General features: G+C 37.5%; 1 long non-coding RNA gene across 1 annotated transcript in view; it reads right to left on the bottom strand.

Moving 5' to 3' along the window:
• Positions 1-3976: 3976 nt before the first annotated feature.
• Positions 3977-26525, bottom strand: part of LOC148133012 (uncharacterized) — a 179292-nt gene continuing 156743 nt past the window's right edge. Inside the window, exon 2 of the long non-coding RNA XR_015747032.1 lies at positions 3977-4065. This is a non-coding gene — a long non-coding RNA (uncharacterized LOC148133012). The remainder of the gene's footprint in view (positions 4066-26525) is intronic.

Below are 26525 nucleotides of genomic sequence, written 5' to 3' on the forward strand. Positions count from 1 at the left end.
GAACCTTAAACCGTTCAAAAGAAAGGCAGGATACTGATGTATATGGTGAAGAAATCCAAAAATAAAACTGCATTGCTAAAATGAGTATTACATGAATTGTTTTTCACATCTCACAAAAGGGTTGTGCAAACCTGGACATAAGTTGCAATAGTGGGGCTTTTTCTCCAAAATTGGATTGGACTGTAAATGAATGTTTATTATTCTAATTGAGTTTTATTGCCTAGGATTCATATGTTCACAGATCAGATCACTTAAATCTACAGTGGTTGTTACATTACATTGATTTCAGCAAACTATTTGTCCAAACATACAGGGCAGAACAATTCCACATTGTCCTCTGGAGTCCTCCAAGCTTGAATGCTCCAAGAAATCCAATGGCAAGATGACAATAGAAAGACAGGATGGAAAAATGCTAATTCACAGCTCTATCTTTTTACTGGCATCTCAGATTCTAATATAGGAAAGAACCAGCTTTGAAGGGGTTGCTAGAGGGTGAACAAAGGATTTCTATCTGTCTTACATTTGCTATAGCAGATCCACCCACTGCAAAGTTGCAAGCAATTTTTTTTCTTGCAAAATATTCGTGGCAACAGGTGTAGTTTTTCATTTGTTCTTCTAATATAGATTATTAATGCACAATAAGGGCTGGGGAATCTCTGATATGCCAAATTCCTTGAATTAAACTCCCACAATCCCTAATAGAGTGGAATGCTGAGAATGATTGTTCAGCAGCACCTAAAATGTCACACGTCATCTAATTCTAAATACAGCATTCTTAAAAAGGATTCCCCAAATAGATGCAAAGAAGTTGGCAGCCATTTCATAAAATTGAATTCTGAAATCATGTAGGAGTTGCCTGTCTGTTGAAGTGAAAATAGAGAAATCATAACTATGGGGAAGTTGCTTCAATCAGAGCAGACACCACTACTTTAGGCATTATTAAGTGAATGTAATAAAATATTCCATCAAGCATGTGCAACTGTGTGTGTATGTATGGATGTAGGCATAGGTGTAGGTGTAGAAAAATAAATAGATGATAGATTAGAAGATAGATAGATAAATAGATAGATAGATAGATAGATAGATAGATAGATAGATAATCTGGTTATGTTAGTTGTCAGTTTCCTATTTTGATAAATCTAAACTACCCAGGATCAGACATGCTAGCACTTGATTTCCTGAATCAAATTGTTCCAATGGACTGAAAATATTTTTCTAAATATCACTCAGCACAGAGGTTTGTGTAGTTCCATTTTTATTTGAAGATGAAAAGTGGGCATTCTTGAAATTCAGAGTTTAAGGTACTATTGTACATATTGAAGCTCTGTAAAAAATAACTTGGGCTGATTTTCATTTTTATATTATTTTATTATATTATTTATTAATAGTACAGAGTCACCTAGGTGAGATGGGTGGTATAGAAATTTGATCAATACATAAATTTATCACACAATGGGGCTTGATGATGTTATGAAGACAATTTGTTAAAACCATACTATATTTTCTTCATTTAGTGGAGGAATCCTTTTAAAAATTCTACCTTTTTCTTAGTTAATGAAGTATAATTTAAGTAAATGGCAGGTTTAGAATTATCCCTATATTCCTTCCAAATATCTACTTTATCCCATCTATATGTGTCTGTCAGTCTGTCTATATCAGAGAGAGAGAGAGAGAGACAGAGACAGAGAGACAGAAAGACAGAGAGAGACAGAGAGAGAGAGAGAGAGAGAGAGAGAGAGAGAGAACACACACTAGAAAGACAATTATAAGTCTTCCCTCTTTTCCTGCCCTGTCTGTGACTACCTCTGTAACTATTGATGGATTTATCTATATACTGTATAGGAAATCAGGAACAAGGAGAGAAGCATGCATTGAAATTCTCACCAGATCAGATTTCTGTCCTTTCATCTTGGAAGAAGACACTCACACATACCACACACACCATGTATGTGGTATGTCATTGATAAGACCCTTGTGCTAACATGGGTATCTTTGAGAGTTCCATAAAAATGTCCTATTGATATCAGCTGTTGAAGTTTACCTCTGTTGTAGATTTGGAGTTACAGTAATTCTACAGTAGGCATCTATCCTTCCGTCTGTATTCATAACAGCTCCTCTATTATCCGCAAAGCATTAGAGAAAAGGCAGGAAGAACCATCCTAAACTATCCTCTGACTCTTATTTCAAATCAGCTTGTAAAATGTAGCAATTTTATGAAATACCCTGCTCATGAAGCCAAATCAGCATGAATGTAAGCTTCAAGTGCTTAAATTAGGATTTAGTGGTGGGAATAAAAATTATCTCATCACCAGGACAATGCACAGAGAGAGATCAGCAGAAGGCATACATGGAAGTACTTGTGCATATACTTTAGGCTTCTTTACTGAGTGAAGAAGACAAATCTCATATGCACATAATCACGGTTTGCTTTTTGAATTCTTATCAGCAAAATAAAACATTCAAAAGTCAACTGACACTAATACCTATCTGATCAAAAAGTTATAGGACAATCCAAATTAAATAGTCCTGCTAAGTCTATGCTAACTTTGTTAAAAATAAATGAAAAAGAAAGCTCTGGAGAGGAATGCAGAAAGAAAGAAATTCACAAACGGTTATCTTAACTGAGAAAAAAAAATCTGGATTACAAAATACAACACCCACATTGTTATTATTTTATTGATTCTCTTGGAAACCTTGTGCAAACAGAATGGATAGATTCACCTTGATGAGTTTCCAGGTCAGTTTGCAATAAACAGCCCAGTACAAATCATTCTGCATGATAATCCTCACAATTTTCCTTTCTTTTTCTTTTTTGATTTGGAAAAAAGATTTGGGGCCCTTTTTCCTTGGGTTCCAAAACAAAAAGTTAATGTTCCACAAAATCAAAATGTATGTATTTATTCCTTTATTTATTTATCTATTATCTACCCCACACAATCAAATAACTCTCATGGCTTACACAGAATATAAAATAAATTAAAACAGCCATAATATTAAAATCCCAACAGTGTTCAAATTCAAATGTGTTGTTGCCCTAAAAGATTGCCAAGCTTTGACTCAAAATATACAACTAAATTAAATAAAAAGCAGTATTGAATAATTGACCATCTAGTTTAATAGCTAATGTAATTATTATAGGCAGGGCTGCCATCAGTGAGTTTTTGAGCCACCAAGTTGATGTCTACAGTAGTTTGTGATCCCTTAACTCAGCTACAGTGATGTCAAAATAGTTTTCAAATAAATTGGCCTTGTGTTTGAAAAAAATCTTTTGGGGAAACTGGAGAGTTGGGATCAGAGGTGGTTTTCAGCAGGTTCTGACCAGTTCTGGAGAACCGGTGGCGGAAATTTTGAGTAGTTCAGAGAACCGGTAGCGGAAATTTTGAGTAGTTTGGAATACCACCTCTGACTGTCCCCGCCCCCATCTATTCTCTGCCTCCTGAGTCCCAGTTGATCAGCTGGGTCTTCTTTTGTTGCCTAGCACAGGAGAATGGAGCCGGAAAGCAGGCTAGTGGGGTGGGTAGAGAATGGGGATTTTACAGTATCTTTCCCCTGGAGTGGGGTGGGAATGGAGATTTTAGAGTATCCTTCCCATGCCATGCCCACCAAGCCACGCCCACAGAACCGGTAGTAAAAAATTTGAATCCCACCACTGGTTGGGATGTCCTCTGACAGAACTTTACATTTCTTTTTTTTTTTCTTCACATCTTGAGGTATGAGAAGATGAGTGTGACTTCCGGTTTGTCGGCTTCGCCAGCGGCAGGGATTCGCGATCCTGCGCGATACCTGCAGCGCTATCCGTCTTGGTGCCTCCGATCCTGACGGATCTAGAGGCTAAGGCTGCCCCGCAGAGGCAGCCGAAGACAGGGGGGAGCTGGTGAGGGGTTTGGGGGTGTTGTAGACCCCCCTCTCCAGCTGGCAAAACCCCCTTTTCTCAAGGCGGTCGAGCGGCGGTCTGTAATGGCTGTCACAAAGAAGCCGGCAGCTGGGTAAGACTGAGCAGGAGGAAGAGGGGAGAAAGTTTCCAAGAGAAAGTTTTTTTGGCTGACCCAGGACTTTAGGAGACGTCTAATCCTGAAAACTATGACTCCTTGAATGATGCTTTGTTTCCAGAGGAGAGTTTCAAGTGGCAAAACTGAGGTGCTGAAAGGGAAAGTTTACTCTCCTTCCCTATGGAATCAACAAATTGCTATTGAGAAACCTGTTGTTTTTTATAAAAGGTAAAAACTTGGCTTCATGTTATGGGTGGGAAGGGAGAGGACAATATATATATGAAAGACATATATATGTCTTTCGAGACATGTTGGATAAGTTTGTTGTCATATATTTGGACGACATTTTGATTTATTCAAAATCTAAAGAGCAACATCTTCAGCAGGTGCGTCAAGTGCTTCAGCGTCTTCGGGAACATAAACTTTATGCTAAATTAGAAAAATGTTTCTTTTTTCAGTCGTCTATCGAATTCTTGGGACACATTATTTCTCCTGTGGGCATTGCTATGGACCCCAAAAAGGTTGAGGCGTTGTGTAGTTGGGAAGTTCCTCGTCGGGTTAAAGATGTGCAACGACTTTTAGGATTTGCCAACTATTATCGGACTTTCATTCCAGGTTTTGCGAAGATAATGGATCCCATAACCCAGCTTCTTTGCAAGAAGGTTCCATATGTGTGGGGGCTTCCACAACAACAGGCTTTTGACACTTTGAAAAAAGCATTTATAACTGAACCCATATTGAAGCATCCTGATCCGGATCACCCATTTGGGGTCGAGACAGATGCTTCTAATGTCGCTATCGGAGCAGTGCTGTTACAAGCTTCGGAGGATGGCGCTCTTTTCTTTCCTTGCGCTTATTATTCTAGGAAGCTTACAGCTTTGGAACGCAACTATACCATTTGGGAAAAAGAGTTGTTAGCTATTAAGGTTGCTTTTGAGACTTGGAGACATCATTTGGAGGGAGCTCGACACAAGGTGGAGGTTCGGACAGATCATAGGAACCTGGAACATTTGACCACGGCTAGGAAATTGAATCAAAGGCAGATTCGTTGGTCGTTATTTTTTTGCCAGATTTAATTTCTCGGTTACTTACGTTCCAAGTGGTCAGAACCGGAGGCGGATGCATTATCTCGAAACCGGAGTATACTTGTGCCGAAGATCCTCTTCCTTTACGGACAGTGTTACCACCGGAATCTCTAGCCGTACTGCAGGAACCGGTAGATTTACGGGCCCAACTACGAGAGGCGCAACGTTTGGATGCGTGGGCGCAGCAGAGACGGGAGGACATTGGCCCAACTTCTCCATGGTCTTTTGAAGACGATCTGCTTCGATATCGGGTTTATTATATGTGCCTACCAGACCGTTGAGGGCTCTCATCATGACACAATGTCATGATAACCCAGCCGCTGGTCATTTTGGATTACACAAGACCTTGCATTTGGTCACTCGGACTTTTTGGTGGCCTCGAGTTCGTCATGATGTGTCTTCTTATGTCGCTTCTTGCGTTCAATGTAGGCAAGCGAAAGCAGCATCCGGTGCACCTCCTGGACTTTTGCAACCCTTGCCGACTCCAAGTAGACCATGGGGAGCGATCTCTATGGACTTTCTGACACATTTACCGTCTTCATCGGGGTTCACAACAGTGCTTGTGGTAGTGGATATGTTGACTAAAATGGCCCATTTCATTCCCTGTCGGAAATTACCATCGTCCCGCACTCACGGCTCAGTTATTTTTGCAACATATCTTCCGTCTACATGGACTGCCTGATAGACTGGTTTCTGATCGTGGGGTCCAGTTTACGGCAGAATTTTGGAAACAGTTAATGGCGGCTTTACAAGTGAAAGTATGTTTAGCGTCAGCGCACCATCCGGAAACTGATGGCGGGACGGAGAAGGTGATTGGGATTCTTACTCAATATTTGAGATGTTTTGTTAATTTGCGACAAAACGATTGGGTGAAATACCTCCCGTTAGCAGAATTCGCGTTTAACAACTCGCAGCATACCTCCACCCGTGTCACGCCATTTTTTGCAAATATGGGTTATCATCCGCGTTTCTTCCCATTAACTATGATGGATTCCCCGGTTCCTGAGACCCGAGAGTTTTTGGAAGAACTACACGCAGTTCGCCGTCTACTGATACAACAATTGAACAAGGCAAAAGAAGATTATAAGCGGTTTGCAGATCGGTCCCGTCCGAGATACCCTCCGTTAGTTGTGGGTGATAAAGTGTGGCTATCTACAAAACATCTGAAGGTCGATCGCCCTATTAGAAAACTTGATCATCGGTTTATTGGTCCGTTCCCGATTGAGGCAGTTATTAATCCCGTGGCATACCGCCTCACTTTGCCACGATCCATGCGTATTCACCCGTCTTTCATCGATCTCTTTTGATTCCTGATTCTTCTGTTTGTCGATTACGTGATTCTGCTGAACCGGGTCCGTTATCATTGCCTTCTGAGGAGCCTGCTGTTGACGATACGGTGGTCGACGCCTTGATTCCCGTTGGCTCAAAGGTCGCTTCCAGTATTTGGTCAGGAGGAGGGTAGATGACTCGGAGGTTTGTTCCTGGACGGATGCGTCTACACTTCATGCTTCGGATCTGCTTCGAGACTTTCATGCACGCTTCCCTTCGAAACCGCATCCGGATCGCCAGACCCGGGGAAGGGCCCTGCGGTGAGGATAGTGTTGTGATTCCGGCATCTGCTACAGGTTTTTTGAATGACAGCTCCAGCGAGGAGGACTTATATGAATCAGCAAGTTCTAACGATGAGGAGGAGATGAATGCATTTGATTTGCAAGATCGGCTTGAACCTTCAAACTCCTCCACCCTTCAATTAGGTGGTCAGCCGGGAACGGGTGATAATGAGGAACCAATGATATCTTCAGGTGAAGAAGATGATAATTTGGATGATTGCTGGGTAGATGTCAGGACAAGACGTCTCCTGACAAGGAGGAACCAACGAGGATACAGTAGGAGAGCAGACCAGCAATTAGACTAATTAGTTACTCTATAAAGGGAGAGATATGACTTTGCACTTTGTCCGGAACAAAGTGTCTATTTGCAAGGAGAACTGAAGAGCACAGTTTGGAGGATTTTGATCTGAAATATCTTGTTGGGATTTGGATTTAATTCGTTGGAACTTCTACTTATTGGAATTACTTTGTGAAGGATTTTGATCTGAAGAATCTTGTTGAGTCTTGGATTTAGTTCGTTGGAACTTTTACTTATTGGAGCTATCTGTGAAAATTCCTGTTTGCTGCCTTTCTTTACAAGGACTGTTGCTTTCAGCCTTATCTGTTTACTTTAAAAGGTGGGACATAACATTTTCCTGTTTGCTGCCTTTCTTTACAAGGACTGCTGCTTTCAGCCTTAACTGTTTATTTTAGAAGGTGGGACATAACATATATATATAAAGATTTTGCTGGAGGAGATGTCTTGAAGATTTTGAGACTAAGAATTAGTTGCAACAAGGCTCTAAAATACAGATTGGGCTTTTTTTCTTTTCCTTGTTACTGATACCACCCCAAGGAGAAAGTGAGAACTTTGTGCTTTGTCTGGACTGATTGATGTCTCTGGGACTTTGGGGAATTGTTTTAACTTTTGAAACATCTTGGTTGCTTTAAGAAGAAGAACAAAGAAAAGATTTATAATGGCTTTACCTGTTGATGAACTTAGAAAGGAATATGAGAAAATAAAGAAAGAAAGCAAGGACGCTGTGAAAGAAGCCTTCCTTTTTTTAGAAATGGTGCTTGCTATTTATCAGCAAACACAACAACAGATGGAGGAAATAGAAGAAGAAGAAGAAGAAGAAGAAGAAGAAGAAGAAGAAGAAGAAGAAGAAGAAGAAGAAGAAGAAGAAGAAGAAGAAGAAGAAGAAGAAGAAGAAGACGCCATCTTCAATGAATTTAAAAATTTAATTAAGAAAGAAAGGAGAAAGAGAGGAAAGAAAATGAAGGACTTAAGACTTAAAAAAACATTCAAGAAAGAGAAAAATAAGATGCAAAATCAACACAATGTTATTAAGCAAAAGGAAAAAGGAATACAACAGAGAGAGGAAGCTAAAAAGGCGGAGGTTAGTAGAGGAGGGGGTAAAAAGGCCAGGTGGGATAAGAAAGGAAGGGAAAAGGGAGCAAAAAGCCACAAAGGTATGAAACAAGATGGGAAAAAATGAATTTTTTTTAGGGATAAAGGGTAATGTATAATTTCTTTAAAAAAGAAGATTCTGCAAGGTACATAAGATGGTATTGTAGTATTTGTATTAGAAATAGAAAACTAGAAGGTTATAAGAATTAATAAAAGGCTAAAATATTGAAATGTTTAGCAATGACAGATTTTAAAATCTAACAAAATATTAAAAGGAATGTTTAAAATATTGAGTTTAATTAAAAGGTTTAATTGACTATTGTCTTGATTCTACTATAAACTTATTATTGTAGCATTTGTTCTTTGAAATAGATAATTGGAATGTTATAAGATTCAACATTTAGATTTATTACCTAATTATATTAATTAGTATGGACTTATTTTTTTTTCCTCTTTTTAAAGGTTAGCAGGTAGAATGTACTAAGCAGAATCAGATTGGGTACTAGGCATTATTTTAAATATTAACTTAGGGGGAGGATAGAAAGGCATCATACTCTGATCAGTGATTTCAGGAGAAATCCTTTTTTTTCTTACTGTAGGGAATGAGATAAATGGATAATTTGGAAAGAATGGACAAAAAATACAAATATAATGATTTAAATTAAAATGAATTAAATAAAATAGAATTAAGAAGAATGAAAAGTGGTGAGAAGTTATATAGAAGATATAGAATGGTAAATAAGATAGGTAATGGTATATAAGATGAGCACGAATTTAATTGAAGTCCATATAAAGAGAGGTAATCTGGGGCCAAACTACTTTCTTAAAAGAAGTTTTATATTTTTGTGTTTTGTGTGTTCACGTTTGTTTGAGAATTAATAAAACCTCAGAGGAATGTTGGATGAGAATAATGGTAATTAAATCAGAGAGAAATGTAGATGATGATTATAAACTGGATAAATATAGAAAATAATAATAATAATAATGAAATTGAATACGAAAAGAGAAATAATGAGAAATTTGCTAAGAGATATTTATATGTCCATATCGAAATGGTGTAAAACAGAATTATGCTGTATAAAATAATATTTTACTTGATTTGTAAAATTAATAATGGAAAGAGGTTTTATGTATTCAATGGTTAATGATGGTTTGTTTGTCTTTAAAATCAATAAAAATTTGTTCCAAAAAAAAAAAAAAAGAGAAGAGAAGATGAGTGTATGTTTTTAGGGTACAGTGGAATCTTCACTGTACCCGTAAAAATGAACAAAACTGAGTTCATGAACATTTGCAATCATGGAAATTAATTTTCTGAGGCAATGATTAAATTATTTTTCAAAAGGAGGAGAACTGAGCAAGTCAAACATTAATAACAAAAACAATCTGGAAAACAGCATTATTTTGCTTTATATAAGAGCTCTCCTAGGGGAAGGGGGAGAAGGGTCTCAGGTGCCAAGGGAATAAACTGGAATTACTTGCCAGTTTCTTGTGTCTTAACTGAAAGCACAGCTGGCTACATGCTTTTAAGTTCCTGTCATTATGAAAGCTTTTTCTTAAAAGAATCTATCCACCCACATTTTTATGATTTTGTCTCACACATGCATTTCAGATTTTTATGCTTTCCATAAAAGAAAACAGGGGAGGTCAAGATCAAAAGCTTTGCTTATGCTTGGGTGGCACAGGTAAAATTTAACACATTTTCCACTTAAAATCCAGTGTACAACAATTCACTATCTCCACGTCTCTTTGTGATGATGGTTGATCTCCCAAGCTATAGCCATTACATTTTGCACTAAATCATGTTTTATTAGTCTATTTTTATGAAATGTTAACAGAAGATAGACAGGCATAATTCACACACACACACAAACACAGAGAGAGGGAGGTAGGGAGGGAGGGAGGGAGGGAGGGAGAGAGAGAGAGAGAGAGAGAGAGAGAGAGAGAGAGAGAGAGAGATGATTGAATGAAAAGTAACTAATGTTATAAATCTCCAATAGATGGCAGTGCTGACAGGCTAGAAATTCTGCCACCTTCTTTAGCATCTGATTTTTCACTCCTGTTGGTGGGAAATTGCTGTGAGAAAGGTTGGCTTGCTATTGTTCATGAAATTGAGGCCTGCAGTGAATATTCATCAATGCATTTTAAGCAACACACCATGATTGAATTTTGCCAGCCAAAAGAGTCCCTCCAATTGAAATTTACCACTGAATGCCAGCTGTTTTTGGTGGCAACTTGTTGATAAGAATACTGAGCCAAAAAAATGTAAAGATGGTGAAGCCCGAAGCAGTGATTTGTGCAGTTAAGCTTGGAGTTTCACTGGAACACATGGATTACATTATTGATGTTTTTCAAGGTTGGAAGATTTGTGGTAAGAGAAGTTGGCAGAGATTAAAGTTTCAAGAATTGAAATTTGACAGTAATTATTATCATACTATGAGAATATTAGAAATTTCTTCACAGCATTGTGACATGGGCTCATCTTTCTGGCTCAGAAATGACACATCACTGCATAACAAAGATTTACTTGTGGGGGGAAAATTTGAAACCTCTGCAGGAAATCTCATGGTTACAGATTTGGAACATGGAGAGGTACTGATGGTGTTATGGATTTTTTTGAACTAAAAGAACTCAGAGCTCTACAAGGCAACACACAAAACTTTAAAACAATGTTTAAACAAAGCACAAGAAGGCAATTTGGCCACACTGTGTCTCACCCATCATGAGACACCCAAAAGACAATTGCAAAGTTGGATTGCACTGTCTTAGCTCATTCACTTTACAGTGCAGGCTTGGTACCGTGAACCTACTTTTTTATCAATTGAAGGAACATTTTTGTGGGCATCTGCTTGACCTAAATGAACAATTAGCAGAATTCTGGTGATTATATGGAGAAATAGACATAAGTAACCTAAGAGCTCATTTCAAGGATTATTCTTGTTTTGTGTATTAAAATATTCTTATTTAAACTAATGAAAATGGAAGCAATACTTTTCATTCAATCCTCATGTCAGTGTATGTGTATAATGGTGCTTTTCCTCCCTTTCTCTTGTTTTTGACCTACAGAGATATAGATTCACATTCTCTGTATCTATAATCAGTATTTTTAATGAGTAACAGCACTCTCCTACATCAGACTGTTCAGAAATTATATTATTGATACTGCTACAAAGAAAATCATTTCATAAGTGAAATGATGGTAAGAATATACTGCATATCCGACTGTGGTGTTAATTCTAGGAATTATTTTCATAAGAGAAACTCAGATGGGTTACATGTTACCTTTGCTTTGCTTATTACCCTTTGCCTCTACATGGCTATGTGACAAATTCCACTGACGGTGTGCTCTCATGTTCACAGCTGCGTGCTCAGTTGTTAAATGCGCCAATTAAGAAAATGAAAAATCCTGCTTGCAATGCGCGTGTGTGGGATTATTTTATCTCATCCTCTTAGATATAGTCTGCCAAAGCAAATGTTAGTTTACTTGCTTTGAAATAATGCAACAGAGAAGATCAAGCAGCCATTTTTGTGTACAAACCCCCAACATTATTATATATACTCTCTCTCTCCCTCTCTCCCTCTCTCCCTTTCTCCCTCCCTCCTTCTCCTACTGCCCTCTCTCTTTCTTTCCCCCATCTCTCTCTGTCCTTCTCTGTGTGTGTGAGAGAGAGGGGGGGGAGAGAGGGGGGAGGGAGAGGGGAAAGAGGAGAGAGAGGGAAAGGGGAGGGGAGAGAGAAAGAGAGAAGGAGGAGGAGGAGGAATACAAGTCAGATTTTATTTGTGAATCATTTGAGGTGCCACAAATTGCCCACAGGTAAAAATCTGTAATCTCATCAAAGAGGAAATCCAAACATAATTCTTTTCTCTCACTACAAGCTACATTTTCAGACAAAACCCACCATGAATATAATTGGAATTCCATTAATATAAATGTTCAGAGGCTTTATTTCCTCAAATTACTGCAAATTATGGAAGTATTAGCTTGAGTGAAAGTAGAGGCAAAGGCCTTTTACCTCCCACTAGCTGATGTAAGCAATTGGGCATGTCTGTAAAATAGTTTGTGGCATGTGCTTACTCTTAATAACATTACTTTCAGCAAAGAGCAAACTCTTTCTAATTGCTCAAGTCTCAGCCCATTTAATCTTCATAAGCACTTGCTGACATTCAGCACGTTGTCTTTCCAAACAATAGTCAAATATGTTAATTAAAAATTACTTCAGGTATTCTGGAATAGGTTCCGTTTCCTCACTTAAGCTTTTCTTAAAGTTGGGATAGGAATTCAAAGGCTGGCTAATATATGCCTGTTACAACACAAGATTTAAAACCTTCAGAATGATTTCTTCCCACCCTTTCACCTAGCCCTCAAAGTCCACAATGTAAAAGATAATTGCAATAGGTTGCACAGTCAGACTGAAAATCCTACCTCATTTGTAGAGTTTTTAGCATTTCTACTTAAGACTTTTCCGCTCAGCCCAACTCTGGGAAAATTGAAAGAAAGGTGCCGGGAAATTTCCTGCCCTGAATTTAACAACTTTTGTTTCAATACACAACACAAAAATCAGTTGGATAACTGTGCGGTTCTGCATAGGGGGAATATGTGAATGAGAAATTTCCTTAGTGAACCAATGAAGCCCAATCTCAAGATGCAAAAAGGAGGTTGTTGGGAAAAGTGAAATATGATAAAAGCAAGAAGAGTGACCACCATCACTCATATGGAATCCCAGCCAAAACCAATACAGTGAGTCTAACTAAACTACTGTGTTTCCCCAAAAATAAGACTCAACTGGAAAATAAGTCCTAGCATGATTTTTCAGGAGGCTCGTATCCCAAAAATAAGCTCCAGTTAAGATCGTCATACATTTAGTCTCATATTTTCCAGAAAATAAGCCCTAACATGTCTATTGGAGCAAAAATTAATACAAGACCCAGTCTTATTTACAGGGAAACATGGGTAGATAGATTGAATAAATTGTTGAGTTTCAACACATATTCCTTGCAGTGAGGAAAGTTGAAGAGAGATTAATTATTTTTTTAATTGCAAAAACCTATGTTCTACTGTCCATTCGACCAGATTCTGGGCCTCTTGTTGGGATGTTGAAGGAAGACTTTTTGATTCCTATTCTTCCTTCCTTCTCCTTTTCCTAAACACAAGATCCTCAATTTGTTAGAAAATGGCAATTAAATGAGAGCCAGTTCCTTTGATGTCTTTTTCATATGAGGGCAATAAAGGCAGTCCTTGACTTATGGCCATATTTGAGCCCAAAATTTCTGTTACTAAGCCAGACTGTTGTGGAGTTTTGTTCCATTTTACAACCTTTCTTGCCACAGTTGTTAGGTGAATCACTGCAGTTGTTAAGTCACTAACACAGTTGTTAAGTGAATCTGGCTTCCCCATTGGCTTTGCTTCTCAGAAGGTTGCAAAAAGCGATCACATGACCCCGGAACATTGCAACGGTCATGAGTACAGGGCAGTTGCCAAGCTTCTGAATTTTGACCATGGGGATACTGTGAAAAACAGTCATAAGTCACTTTTTTCAGTGCCGTTGTAACTTGGAATGGTCACTAAATGAACTGCTGTAAATCGAGGACTACCTTATGCAGAATCAGAGGGGCATTTCCCTCTTTGCTTTTTTGCTTTTTTTAAAAAAATCGCTTAGTATTTTGCCACAGCTTTTTTAGCTTCCTGAGCCTAACTTCTATTTTCTAAAAGTTTTCTTGGTAAAAGTCTTCAGAAACAAATGAAATATGTCAGCTTCAATAGCAGGTCAACAAAAAGGGACTAGTGTGAACAGCTCCCAAACTCTGTCAATCATGTTGCATTTTCACTTGATAATAAATAATAGAACTGTGTGAAGTTAACCTTTTCCTGCATAAAAATGTCCTGATAAATATAAATCCTGCCCTAAATTTAAATCAGAGTATAACAAATCCTCGGCATCTCCTATCCAGGTATGGAGAGGATCCAAATCTGTTTTGCTTTAGGAAGGGTATAATTTCATATCCTTTTAAACTGTGTCCTCATATAATTCCCTGATTGGAGAGTCTCTGTACAAAAAAACAAAAACAGAATATTTACAGTACATTTTGCAGTGATAATGTTAAAAAAAAGTTGAATCGATAACTAAGCTTTAAACTCGGGCATGTCATCTATTTTTTTTTAGAGGAAGGGAACCTGTTTGTGGCCCAGTAGTGTTTCAAATTTATCAAGCAATTATGAACATTCAGGATATTGTAGTCATGTGATGCCTGAATTTGTTTTCTCCCTCTGAGGTTTTTCTACTTTGTTCTTATTCACAATGATGTCTTTGTCTCTCTGTCTGTCTCTGTCTCTGTCTCTGTTCTCTCTCTGGGTATGTATATGTTGTAGATTTCCTTGTTCTTCCAAGAGGAGTAAGGGGTATCTTCCTTCATGACACATCTCTCAGGGTCGACTACAAGTCCCTGGTTGACCTCTTTTTTCAGTGCAGAAAGGCCCCATTGATCTTGCTCCTGCATGATAATTTAATGGAAATATGAGCCACCACAAACAATATAGGGGTGTTCCTGGATTCCCACAGGTACTAGAGATATTTTAAAGGTAGACAATTTTCCCCAAATGATAATCAAAACAATTAGAAATTGGTGCCTTTTCTAAGAAGAAAAAAAAAGAAAAGAAAACCAGAACAATCCAAAGCATTCATTATTACACTTATGATGCAGAGGTGGTATTCAGCAGGTTCTAACCAGTTCTGGAGAACCGGTAACGGAAATTTTGAGTAGTTCAGAGAACCGGCAAATACCAGCTTTGACTGGAGATTTTACAGTATCCTTCCCCTGCCATGCCCACCAAGCCATACCCACAGAACTGGTAGTACAAAAATTTGAATCCCACCACTGTTATGATGTAACTAATATGAAGATGGATCAAGGTGTTACATTTATGAAGACAGGAGAAGATCCCTAGCTGAATGTTATTCTATTAATATATGCATAGATTCCGTTTTTTACCCAAATACTATTATAGATGTATAATTATGCATTTTATTTCTATTTACTTCTTCAGTGAGATTTATTTATCCATGAACTTGATGATTGGAGAAGACTGTGCTGACTATTCAAACTTTCTTCCAATTTATTAAACACTGATGCAAAAATATTTTTGGCATGAAGTTTAAAAATGATTATCCATGCTCTTAAATCTGGTTTCATAACGCTTTGCTAGAAGTCCACTCAAAGATCAGCCAAAGATCAGGCATCTCTCCCTGACTCCATTACCACAGTAAGAGACTATCATATTTACCGATCAGATCATGAAATTCGTAGAGGAGGTGGTGTTGCTATCTTCTATAAAAAGTCCTTACATCTAAAAAAAACATCCAAGTTACCCGGGAGCTTGCTCTTCCTGAAACCATCATCTGTGAACTATCCTTAAGTATCACATTTCGATTCTTACTATGTTACAGAGCACCTGATTATGACATCAAACATGTAAACAATCTAAATACACTACTAACATGGGCAGCATCCTGCCCACACACTTTTATCTTTCTTGGTGACTTCAATCTACCTCATATTGACTGGACCCTAAATGAATGTACAACTGAACCCATACACGCAACCTTCTACAATGCTGTTAAAAATCTGGGACTGGAACAACTAGTAACCAACAGCACTAGTCTAAACAACTGCCTCGATCTCATCTTCTGCAATAGTTTGAATTTAATTTACGGAATACAAACTAAAGAACCCTTTTCCAGCAGTTACCACAATATGATTGACTTTTGTCTCAACATACGCCCACACAAAAATCATCACAATGACGTAATCCCCAATTATAACTTCAAAAAAGGCAACTATGATCTTATAGACAACGATCTCTCATCCCTTGATTGGCAATTTCTATTCACTGGATGCAATACTGTTGAAGACCATTACAACATATTTTTACTTGAAGTCAAAAGAGTCATCAAACTATATGTACCAACAACAACTCCCAAAACAAAACAAAAAACAGATTCCCCATAACAATAAGAAAACTTCAATCCAAAAAGAGATCACTCTGGCGGAAAAACAAATTTGGTCACGTTGCCAATTTCAAAAACCGATACAAAAATTTATGCCTGAAGACTGAATGCACCAATTATCACATTACACAAGAGGAAATCCTTCTATGCACCAATTCCAGCCGTGCTTTTTACAATTTTGTAAACAACAAACTAAAAGACTCAAGGTCCATCCCACCCCTGATAGGACCTAATGGTAAAGACTGCAACGACGACACCATTAAAGCCAACATCTTTAACACATTCTTCGGCTCAGTATTTGTAAACAGCAATGGATCATGCCCAGTATTTCCTAGCCGAACCACAGACAACTACAATGATCTAATACATATTGATTTTACAGAAGACAATGTTGAAAATGCACTACGCAATCTAAAACCATCTCTATCCATTGGACCGGACGGAATATGTGCCTACTTCTTATAAAAGCTATCCACTGCCATAGCCGAACCTCTATGCATAATCTTCGAAAAATCTTTCAGGACCAGCTCCTTGCCTAACCTATGGTCACAAGCCACGGTCATCCCCATCTTCAAAAAGGGAGACCCCAGCCTAGTTGAAAATTACAGACCAATCTCTTTATGCTGCGTCACCTATAAAGTCATGGAATCAATTATTAACCAATCCATTATCCTCCACTTAGAGACAAAGAACCTACTCTCCAATAAACAATTTGGTTTCAGGAAAAAAAACTATCCTGTAATCTGCAACTCTTACACTGCAAAAACATATGGATTACACAACTCGATCAGGGCAAAGCAATAGACGCAATCTACATAGACTTCTGTAAAGCCTTTGATTCAGTGGTACACAACAAACTACTCCTAAAACTAAAATCTTATGGTATCTCTGGACAACTGCATAACAGCATTCCTGTCAAACAGACAACAAATGGTCAAAATTGGGAGTGTCCAATCAAATTCTGTACCTGTCAATAGTGGTGTCCCCCAAAGCAGTGTTCTAGGACCAACTCTCTTCATACTCTACATAAATGACCTCTGTGATCATATTAAGAGCAACTGCGTTCTTTTCGCTGATGATGTAAAGCTGTTCAATACCACAGACAATACTGCTACCCTTCAAAAAGATCTTGATTATGTATCAGAATGGTCAAACAAATGGCAACTTCAAATCTCAACAAATAAATGCTCTGTCTTACATATTGGCAAAAAAAAATCAGAAAATAAAATACAAGCTGAATAGTCAAGATCTTGTTGATGATCCAAGCTCTGTAAAGGACCTTTGAATACTCATCTCTAATGATCTAAGTGCTAGAGCCCACTGTAACTACATAGCCAAAAAGGCATTGAGTTGTTAACCTAATCCTACGTAGCTTTTTCTCTGGTAATATCACACTACTAACTAGAGCATACAAAACATTTGCTAGACCAATACTCGAATACAGCTCATCGGTCTGGAACCCACATTACGTATCTGATATTAGCACAGTTGAGAAAGTCCAGAAATATTTCACAAGAAGAATTCTCCACTCCTCTACTCATTGTAGAATACCTTATGCCACCAGACTTGAAATTGTAGACCTAGAAAACCTTGAATTATGCCATCTTCGGTCTGATCTAAGTATGGTATATAAAATCATACATTGCAATGTCCTACCTGTCAATGAATACTTCAGCTTCAACCATAACAATACAAGAGCAAGCAATAGATACAAACTCAAGGTTAACCGCACCAAATTTGATTGCAGGAAATACGACTTCAGCAACAGAGTGGTCAATGTCTGGAATACTCTACCTGACTCTGAAGTTTCTTCCCCAAACCCCAAAAACTTTAACCTTAGACTGTCTACTATTGACCTCACCCCTTTCCTAAGAGGTCTGTAGGGGGTGTGCATAAGCGCACCAAAGTGCCTACCGTCCCTGTCTTATTGTTTCTTTTATTTTTCTTATATGTACCCATTTCATGTATTCATAACTATGTATATACTTATACCTATTATCTTGTAAGCAATTGACAAATCAAATAAATAAAATAAAAATAAATATTCTGGATATTCTTTAGGAAATAGGAAAGTCAGTGCCGTTGGTTTCATTACATGCCAAAAGGGGCTTTGATATCATTGATTTGAAAAAAATTGAAGTAAGTTTTGTTTTGATACATAAATCTCCCTTTTTAAATAACTGGATCCATATTCTACTCCCCTTAACTGGATCCGTATTCTACTCCCCTTGCTACAATTATATTTTCATCTATTACTCTGTCAATGATGTATTTTATCTGTGCTTATTTTTAATTTAATACTGGAACAACTGACCTATTTTGTTTTTTAAAAATGTGGATATTTCAAGTGTAAAAATGGAATTGAACACAATATGTTATTATATGCTGATGATATATTCTGCCTTCTTGATAATTATATAGATATATTGACATTGTTCAAAATTATGATAATTTATAAAATTATTCAATTCATTGAAGTAACTCCTATACTTCTTAAATGTTATAATGTTTTTTGAAAACATATTACACATTTTTCTATTTTTTTGTTTGCATTATTTAAATATTTGGGTGTAATTATTCTAAGGGCACTTTCTTCATCTCCAGATGTATATTGTAAATTTGTACATTTATTATAATTGCTCTAATTCATAGACTAACAATACATCATTTCCTAAAAAGTATCTTAAATTATGACACAGTGAGAATTTAATACCTGTTACCCATGTTCTCTCCCAATTTTCCATCTCTGTTTTATATCTGAAAGTAATCGACCATCTTGTCATGCAATCTTTAACCTATTCTTCTTCTGTTTCAAATCATAACAAAGGTTTTTGCTACTGCATGTTCATCAGTTGTACATAATTTAATTTCAAATTCTGTTTTGTGTTTTACAATTCCAATTATCTTTTTATCCATATTAAATCTTTCTTTTAACTGAGCATATGAAAACTGTTGAAAACTATGTCCTTTTGCAGTCTATCATTCTTTGACTTCCTCTTAACCTCCATCCTTCTGTCTTGATATATTAGCCATTTTTGCTAAGGTGCTGTTTCTCTTCTATAAAGTTTGAAGGTCAATAAAGGTATCTTCAGACATATCCTGGGCTTATATATATTCCATACTTTCAGTATGGCACTTCTCAAATAATAATTTTAAAAATCTACATTAATTTTAATTTTATAGTACCATCAGAACTTGCCAACAAAAGCTCAGGATATTTTTCTCCAATTCTAATATTCTTTTATTTCCCAGCAAGATGCATTCTTTCATCCAAATTAAACAGCCAGTTGCAAAATACAACTTAAAGTCAGACAGTACTAGGGGACTTCCGGTTTGTCGGCTTCAAGCGAGCGGCAGGATTTGCGGTTGCTGCGATCCCTGCCGCGCTAGCGTTTTGGGGCTCCGACCCACACGGGTACGGAGCTAGCCAGCTGCCCTGCAGGGGCAGCTGAAGGTAGGGGGGGATCCGGAGAAGGGACTGGGGGTGTTTCAGACCCCCTCCCTGGCCAGCAGAACCCCCTTTTCCCAGGACGGTGCAGCGGCGGTCCGTAATGGCCGCCACAAAGAAGCTGGCAGCCGGGTAAGAATGCGCAGGAGGAAGTGGAGAAAGTGATTGAGAGGAGAAAGTTTTTCTTGGCTCCTAGGACTCTAAGACATATTTAATAAAATTCCTGAAAAGTATGACTTTCTGAATAATACCTGCCAGAAGAGGAAAAAAGCGGCTGCTGGAAGGTGCTGAAAGGATAGCTTTCCTCTTTTCCTACGGAATAAATAACTGGATATTAAGAAACCTATTTTTTTAGGTGGAAATTGGTTTTAAGCGATGAGTGGGAAGAGAGAGGATTAAAAAGAAAATATTTGTATGCTAAGATTTTGTTGGAGCAGATGCCTTAAGGATTTGAAGACTAGAATATATTGTAATAAGATTTTAAACAGATTTGGACTTTCTTTCTCTTTGATTGATATTACCCCAGAAGGAGAAAGTGAGAACTCTGCCTTGGTTTGGACTGATTGATAACTTTGGGACTGTTTTATCTTTTTTATTTTCTTTTGAATATTCTGGTTGTTGTAAGAAGAAAGAAGGAGAAAAGAAAAGAAAAGATTTATAATGGCTCTTTCTGTTGAGGAACTAAGAAAAGAATATGAACAAGCAAAAAAAATGGTAAAGATGGTGTGGAAGAAGCTTTCCTTTTCTTAGAAATGGCGCTTACTAATTATCAACAAAAATTACAACAGATGAAGACAGCAGAGGAACAAGAAAGAAAGGAAGGAGCCATCTTTAATGAATCTCAGAATTTGATCCAGAAAAAAAGGAAGAGAGAAAGAAAAGAAAAGAAGAGAAAAGAAGAAAACTAAAGGACTTAAGGACTTAAGATCTAAAAAAACATTTGAGAAAGGGAAAAATAAAGTGCAAAACCAATATGATGATTGTAAACAAAGGGGAAAAGAAATACGACAGAGAAGGGAAGCCGGTAAGGCAGAGGCTAGAAGAAGGGGGTAGAAAGGTTTGTTGGGAGAAGAAAGAAAGGGAAAAGGTGGAGAAAAGCTACAATGTTTTGAAATTAAATGGAAAAAAGGAATTTTTATGGATAATGGATAAAGTATAATTTTTTTTTTTAAAAAAAAAAGATTTTGCAAGGTACATAAGATGAGATGGTAGTATTGCAATGGTTTAAGAGTTGATAAGAGATTAAAATGTTAAAATGTTTAAAAATGATTGGCTTTAAAACTTAATAATAGGAGAGGTTTAGAATATTGTTTTAATTAAAGAGTTTAATAAAATTATGGTATTGATGTTATTATAAATTTTTTATTATAGTATTTCTTTTTAATATTTGGATTTATTGTCTAATTATGCACTTAATTGTGTTGGATGTATTAGTTAGATAGAATGTACCAAGCAAAATCTGATTGGGTATTAGATATTATTTTAAAGATTAATTTGATTAACTTAGGGGGGAGATAGAAAGGCATCATACTCTGATTAATGATTTCAGGAGAAACTGATTTTCTTTTTTTTCATAAGCGATGAGACAAAGGGATGATAAAAAACGGACAAAAGATACAAATATAATGATTTAAACTAAGATGATTAATTAAGGTAGAATTAAGAAGTGTGAAATATGTGGAGAAGTTAATATAGAAGGATTAGAATGGTAAATAAAATAAGTAATGATATGTAAGATGAGCATGAATATAATTGAAGTCCATGAAGAGAGAGACACCTGGGTCCAAGTTACTTTCCAAAAAGATTTTTTTATGTTTTGTGTGTTGTGTGTATATGTCTTTTTGGGGGAGAATTGGTAAAAACTTGTAGAAATATAGAATGAGAATAATGGTAACTAAGTCAGAAAGAATCAGATGAAATAATAATAATGATATTGAATAAGAGTAAAGAGAAGTAAAGAGAAATTGAATAAGAGGTTTTGGTATATTATATGGAAATGGTTTAAAACAGAATCACAATTTATCTGACTTGTTAAATTTACAATGGAAAAAGGTTTAAACATGTAATGAATAATGATAATTTGTGTGTTTTAAAAATTAATAAAACTTGTTTTTTAAAAAAAAAAAGTCAGACAGTACTAAACTTCCTCTATATCTTGCATCTTGCAGAATTTTGGTTTCTTATTTTGCTGTACTAATCTGGATTTCATCAATCTTTTTCATATCTACTACATATTTGAGATAATGTTTTAAAGAGTTGACTTCAGTCTCATTATGTTAGAAATATAAAATAGGTTTATGCAACAATATATCATGGGCTTTTCTCATTATTACCCATTTTGAATTAATATCAATAAATGTATTCGGTATTACAAAGAAAATTGATGAAGTGATTATAGCTTTGAATTGAGTATCCATATACTAAAAGCTACAGATTAATAAAGTTTGGGGAAAAGCAACTATTGCAAATAAACTTTATCAACACAATTGAGTGAGAAATCACTGAACATGCGTGCTTCAAAAAGCTTCAAACTAATTCAGATGGTCTCAGCACATTGGGTTCTAAACATATGACAATCATTAACTGATAATGTATTTGTAATCTGTCTCACATCTAACCTGTATTTTTATAATCAACATGTCTTCCACCCCCTTTCCCTCTCTCCCATCGCATCCCACTTTAAATCCTACATCAGTTTAGTTGCTTTCTGCATCTGTGTTCTGACCCAAACTCTTTTCCAATAAAACAAACACGAACCAAAGGGAACAGAAACCTTTTAATGATTCTTACGAATCCCCGGTTAAAAGGTTGCTGCAAACTAATTAACTTGGAAAAACACAAGCCTCTCCAAAACTGTGCGAGGCTTGCCAAGAATAACAGATAAGAAATATTTTACAACACAAGAGTCTTCAAATACCAACTTAAGATACTGCAATGTCCATGAGGTTGGAGTTTCAAAAACGTTTTTGCTTCCTACAAAGAACCTCTGATTCACAGCTTTTATCTTCTTGAAGGAGGGGCCATTACCTTTCAGCCTTACTCCCGAGTCGCCCGTGCTGCTGCAGCTGCTCTTTCCTACAAGCAACCCTGCATGCACGCACACTTGGCACAGGCTCCTTGGGAACCTCCTCATCGCTGGTGCCAGCCCCTACAATCTCTGAAGGCAGCAGTCCACTCCCTAATGGTCCTGGCCCCTCATATGAGTCCTCTCTTTCCTCAGCCATCCACACCTGCTGTCAGCTAATCACAACACTCTGATGAAAGCAGCTGTAACTTATAACAGCTTATGCCTTCCAATAAAATTTGTTAGCCTCCTTCTGATTTTTCCAAAGCAATTTTCCAAAAAGATCTTGGATTGCCAGTATGTTTCAATCCATCAATCAGAATAGAGGTGGAAGGGAACTTAGAGATCTTCTAATCCAACCCCTATACCGCTTCAGACAGGTGGCTGTCCAGTCTTTTCTTAAAAACCTCCATTGATGAAGCACCTACACCTTCTGAAGGCAAGCCATTCCACTGGTTAATTGTCCTCACTGTTAGGCAGTTTCTCCTTAATTCCAGGTTGCTTCTGCTTCCTTCCTTAGTTTTCATCCATTGTTTCTTTTCTTGCCTTCTGGTGCTTTGGAAAATAACTTGGCCCCCTTTTCTTTGTGGCAACCTTCAAATACTGGAATACTGCTATTATGTCACCCCTAAGAATACTTTTGAATTCCTTTTCTGCTTATACATTGGTCCTTTGTCAGGGTAATGAAAATCAATATTACTGCATGACATCAACATTTCATGGTCTGTCTGAATATTAGTCTGAATGATTTATTATATGTAATCTTTTACTTGAAGGTTTCCATCTTCCCTTTTTTCCCTCCCCTCTTTTCTTTTTTTTATACATCAAAGGTACACACATACACACGTACACACAGGAATTCAGGATTTTTTTTTAAAAAAAAAGCCTTTCTGTTATAAATAACAGGCTTTATTTTCTCCTATTCACAAAGATAAAAAGAATTATGTGAAAAAAAAGAAATAAGTGGGATAGTGGTAGAAAAGTCAGCTTATCCTTAAGTGGCTTGTGCATTTTTTTTTGAAGGGTGGGCAGCAAGTAAGGAGGAAAATTTCCGACCAATATTTGCCAACACTGGAAATGATTAAGCCATTAACTCGATTGATAGTTAGGGCGAGTTTAACTTTTCCACAGATCATGCAGTGCTGCCTTATCCACATTATTGGAAATAGGCAGTGGTGGGCTGCAAATTTTTTAACAAATGGTTCTCCGGCTGGGTAGGTGTGGCCAGTTGGCCATGTGATTGGGTGGGTGATGTCACTCATCACACCCAGCCCCACCTCCCAGCCACTCACCTCAAAGTAAGATGTGGGATTCAGCTGGTTGGGGTTAATCTCACCACTGGCTAAGCCTGACCCTGCCTGTTTTTCAGCCTGTTTTGGGGCAATTTTCAGGCCAATTTTGGGGGTGTTTTCGGGATGTTTTTCAGGCCATTTTTGGCTCCCAAAAATGGCCTGAAAATGGCTTGAAAAATGGGTGGGGATGGGGCCAGCCAGTGATGGGATTTGCCAGTTCGCCAAACTGTGCCTAATCTTAACTATAGAACCACTAAGAATCAGCGGCAGGCCACCTTTGGAAATAGGACCCCAAGACATAAGAAAAGTTTATTTTGGCAGCATTTCTTAATGAACAAGGCAAAATCAGGCAGAAATTATCTTCTAGTGCTGCATTATAATTAACATGCAAGAAGCATGAATCCTAACAATAAACTCATGCTTGAAGAAATGAGGTATTTTATCCAAAATGTTTAACTAATCCAGCATTTTCTTTACATGAATGATAGCCAATAACAAAATATAGGAAATGAACTGGCCCAGGATAAGTGGAATACTGTCTCTTGGTTCTATCTATAATTCTGCCTGTTTGTATCACATTCCTCATAGCAATATGACTATCATATACCCCTATTGGGTTTTTTTTCTTTCTATGAAAAAGAATTCAGCCCACTGAGTCTCATTAAGATTTAATGAGTACAGTAATTTCTTCGGTTGAATAAAGAGAGATTTATGTCTGGAATTTCATTGCTCATCTCTGAACTTTCATTTTCCTCTTTTTATTACCTCTTTGTCTTTGCCAAATATTTGTTGCATTTATGCATTGCTATATAGATTTTCATTTTGCAAATTTTCATGTCAAACATGAAGCTTCTGTTTCTATGCCTTTTGTGCAATGGAATGATTTTCCCCTGGGGTTGGGAGCTCATAAAGCCACCATATGTAACATAGTCTGCAAGAGAGAGAAGTTGTTCTTTTTGTTCAGTTTAGTTATTATATTAAAATGTATAAAATCATGAACCTCCCTGGGTTAAAAAAAATGAGGTTATTTGCATGTGGATGAGTTTTGTAATGTGCACAGAAGGAGACTGTTCATGCATCAGTGGTTGTTATTATGCTGAAAATACTCCTTGTCTTTACTGCAGATAATCTTTTGTAGAGTTGAGGTGGGAAGAACCTTAGTGTAAGTATAGTGAAGAATTTATGAATCTAATTTTTCTTTGCCAGACAAGTATATCTGCAGTATTTTGAAAGCTCACAGTCTGTTTCGATTAGTTTCCTTCCTTCTTTCTTGAAACTATGGAATATTAGGTTTGACAGCTTGCTGGGGTTTATTGGTGTAAGAATAGCAATAGCAATCATCCTAATCACTACTAATAGTAGTAATAATAATGGTGGTAATAGCAATCACCACATTTATTATTTCTAGAACATTTTCAAAAACTTGATGCTGTTCATCTCAGGTCCTACCTGAGGTCTTTAAGGAAGAGCAGAAAAAAAAAAGAGCATCCGTGCCATGTTTTTCAGAGATAACCTGGAAATTGAATCCCAGTGGAGGTATGTGCCAGTACATATTGCCTGACTGAAATTCTTATCAGCCTTAGCCAGCAAGACCAGGAACAAACAATATCTGATGAATAACAGGATTTAGAGGAACTACATACAGCCCCAGGATTTAGCAATAACAATAAGACTTATATACTGCTCCACAGTATTTTACAGTCCTCTCTAAGCGGTTTACAGAGTAAGCATATATTGCCCCCCAAAATCTAGGTCCTCATTTAACCAACCTCAGAAGGATGGAAGGTTGAGTCAACCGTGAGCTGGTCAGAATTGAACTCCTGGTAGTGAATAGTGAGTTAGCTGGCAATACTGCATTCTATTTATAACCACTGCACCACCAAGGCTCTTTGCACTTAAAATGGCTTGGAGAGAATTGGGAGGAAACACAAGTTACTTCTCTTACCTGAAAGTTTCTGCCCCATACACTCACTTTCCTCTGGATGATTCCAAGCAGTGATAGGATTCAAATTTTTTTACTACCGGTTCTGTGGGCTGGCTTGGTGGGCATGGCAGGGGAAGGTTACTGCCAAATTCCATTCCCTCCCTACCCCACTAACCTGCTTCCCAGCTCCGTTCTCCTGTTCAGGGCAACAAAAGAAGACCCAGCCAATCAGCTGGGACTTGGGAGGCAGAGAATAGATGGGGGCGGGGCCAGTCAGAAGTGGTATTTGCTGGTTCTCCGAACTACTTAAAATTTCTGCTAACAGTTCTCCAGAACTGGTCAAAACCTGCTGAATACCACCTCTGATTCCAAGATTTGTAAGGGAAATAATTTGCAAGCTGTTCCGAACTAGCAGGCTCGTAAGCCTGCAAACCTGACTGGCCGTTCCACAAGCAGGCTCGTAATCCTGCACATTTGATTGGTCCGTTGACAGCGAGTCGTGATTGGTCATTCTGGACTGGTCTGATTGGCTAGTTAACGGGCTGCTGCGATTGGACACTCCAAGCGCGGCAAACTTAAACCATTGGACGCTTTGACAGCAGCCAGCTCTATAAAAGGAGCTGCTGTTGCTATTCTCTTTGTTCTGTTCCTGAAGTCACAAATAAAGAGTTGGAGTCACTATTCGATGTCTCGTCTCCGTTATTGCACCCACTCTCTGAGATA

The sequence above is a fragment of the Notechis scutatus genome, chromosome 1 (assembly GCF_049901735.1).
Source record: "Notechis scutatus isolate UNSWTSFEM ecotype Mainland chromosome 1, rNotScu1.2, whole genome shotgun sequence".
Classification (NCBI taxonomy): Eukaryota; Metazoa; Chordata; class Lepidosauria; order Squamata; family Elapidae; genus Notechis; species Notechis scutatus.